This window comes from Alexandromys fortis, unplaced genomic scaffold (genome assembly GCF_014885135.2).
Source record: "Alexandromys fortis isolate MF-2015 unplaced genomic scaffold, M_Fortis_MF-2015_v1.1 scaffold_307, whole genome shotgun sequence".
NCBI lineage: Eukaryota > Metazoa > Chordata > Mammalia > Rodentia > Cricetidae > Alexandromys > Alexandromys fortis.
Window position 1 is genome coordinate 208,004 of NW_026068205.1, and position 2,736 is coordinate 210,739.

Below are 2,736 nucleotides of genomic sequence, written 5' to 3' on the forward strand. Positions count from 1 at the left end.
TCCCCAACACCCCGGCCACTTGGCTAGCTCATGCCCGAAATAACAACACACAAACTGTATTCATTCAAGAACTGCTTGGCCCATGAACTCTAGCCCTTACAGGCTAATTCTCGCACCTGGACTAGCCCATTTCTAATGATGTGTGTAAGCACCCCAAGGTGCGCTTACCGGGAAGAGTCTAAACTCCGTCCATCTTGGTGTCTCTGCTCCAGCAGAGCTGTCGGGTCTCTCCGGGAGCAGAGCAGAGTCTGACCTCACTTCCTCTTCTGCCCAGAATTCTATTCTGTTTACTCCTCCCATCTATGTTCTAAGCATGAGGCCAAGCAGTTGGTTTATTATAATTAAGCAATGACCTTCCTCCATCAATATTTCATATTTGTAGATGTTTTGCGAAACTTCTACTGTAACAGGCTTCCATACAACCCACAAATAGTCCTTAGTTTTAGCTGTCCCTCTCCATAAACCATTCCTTACTCCACTCTTCTATCACCACCCCTGTTTGACCTTCCTTTATAGTCACAACACCCTCTCTATAAGTATATATTCTATTTCCCTTTCTGAGAAGGGTTTTTCCCTCCCCCATCTCCTACTCTATACCTAAGCTCTGTGGTTGTAGGAATTAGAATCTCCTTACTAATGAATTAACAGCTGACATCTACATATAAGAGAGTAAATACTGTATTTGTCTTTAATGGGGTTCTTAAGGGTTCAGATCTTAAGAATCCCCCCCTCAGTGTTCAATTAAATTAAAGCCACCATAATAAGTGAAAAAAGCTAAAGTCTGAGGATTAAGAAATCTACTCACAACATATTCCATCTACCATCTATTCATGTCTCCTCCTCCTCCTGCTGCTCTTCTTCTTCTTCTTCTTCTTCTTCTTCTTCTTCTTCTTCTTCTTCTTCTTCTTCTTCTTCTTCTTCTTCTTCTTCTTGTCATTTGTGATTAAAGACCTTGAGATGGAGAAAATTTTCTGGTCTAATCTAATCATGAGGTTCCTTAATAGAGAAGACAGGGCATCAAAAAAAGATACTTAAAGATGCTATACTGTTTACTCTGAAGATGGAGGGAGGGCTCTTGACATGGAAAACAGGTGGCCTCTAGAGAGTGTTAGGCCAAGGCAAAACAGATTTCTCTTAACCCCTCCCAAAGGAACGTGGTCCCACTAAAAATTTTAACTCAAGAAGATCTCTTCTGAACCTCTGGCCTTCAGAACTGTAACAGATTCACATTGTTGTTCTAAGCTTATTTACATATTTTAAGATTGATTTATTTTATTTTCAAGTGTATCAGTTTTTGCCTGCACTTGTGTATGTGCACCATGTGAATTCCTGTTGCCTGCAAAGATTAAAAGAGAGAATCTGATCCCCTGGAACTTGCATTAGGGTTGGTTATAGGCCACCATGGGGTGTTAGGTACCAAACCTGAGTCCTCTAAAAGCGCAGTCATCTCTCCAACTACTCAGTGGGATTTTGCTTTTAAGTTATAGCACTAATATAAAACTGGGTCTATTCTGTTACTGAATCTTACTATGTACATTGTAGCAGTGTTTGGCCTGGAATTTGTTATGTAGATCAGGCTAGACTTGAACTTACAGAGATCTTCTTGCTTCAGCCACCTGGTTGGTGGGGTTAATTATATGTATCACTATACCCAGCTTATAAAGCATTTATACTATGGCTTTGTATGTCTCCTGAAATATATACAATAACTTCATATAAATAATGTGGACCACAGGAAACACTGTGACCATGAAGCAGGCTGGATGATCCTGCTCACTGCAGTTGCCCCATGTGATAGAGACATACTGTTTAACACTCACCAGGAAAACAGCAAAATTCAAATTCCACTAGTGGGAAACTCCAGTGAGTATAAGAAGATGGTTTGAACAGCTATGACCTGTGGGTGGCAGCCATGTCACGTAGAGGTTGCAGTCTCGTGGAGACTATTGCTGTTCTTTTAATTTTTATTAACTGAGAATGACAAGGCATATTCATGAACAAGATTGTCAGTAATAAAATCATCCACTGACCTACTTAACATATTAAGAATTCCTGTGATAGATGCTGCAAAATTTTTCAACATACTGTATTGTATGTTGAATAGAGTAACCTACACTTTCTTGGTATGTGACTGTCTTAGGGTTTCTATTGCTGTGAAGAGACACTATGACTACAGCAACTCTTTTAAAGCTAAAAAAAATTAAATGAAGTGACTCACTCACAGTTTCAGAGGTTCAGTCCATTTTCATCATGGTGGAGAGCTTGGCAGCATGCAGGCAGACATGGTGCTGGAGAAATAGCTGAGAGTCTTGCAACTTGCAAGTAGCAATTCACTGAGACACTAGGTGTTATCCTGAGCATAGGAAACCTCAAAGCCTACCCCCACAGTGATACTGCCTCCAAAAAAGCCATACCTACACCAACAAAGTCAAATCTCGAAATAGTTCACTCCCTATGAGCTTAGGGACCAAACACCTTCAAACTACAACAGTGAATTTGAAGTCAGTTTGTGCATGAATATCTGCAAGCTGGGGTTACAACATCAATCATACTTCTTTTTTGAACTAATACTGTAGTGCTGCAGTATCGCAGAGAAATGTTCCCTCCTGAAGAGAATCTAAGTATACAAATAAATCAAAACCAAGAAACCAATCAACAACAACAACAACAAAAAGAGAAGAATCTCATTATGAAAGCTGTTGTATGGCCAACTGATTCACACAGTTTACCTTTTAG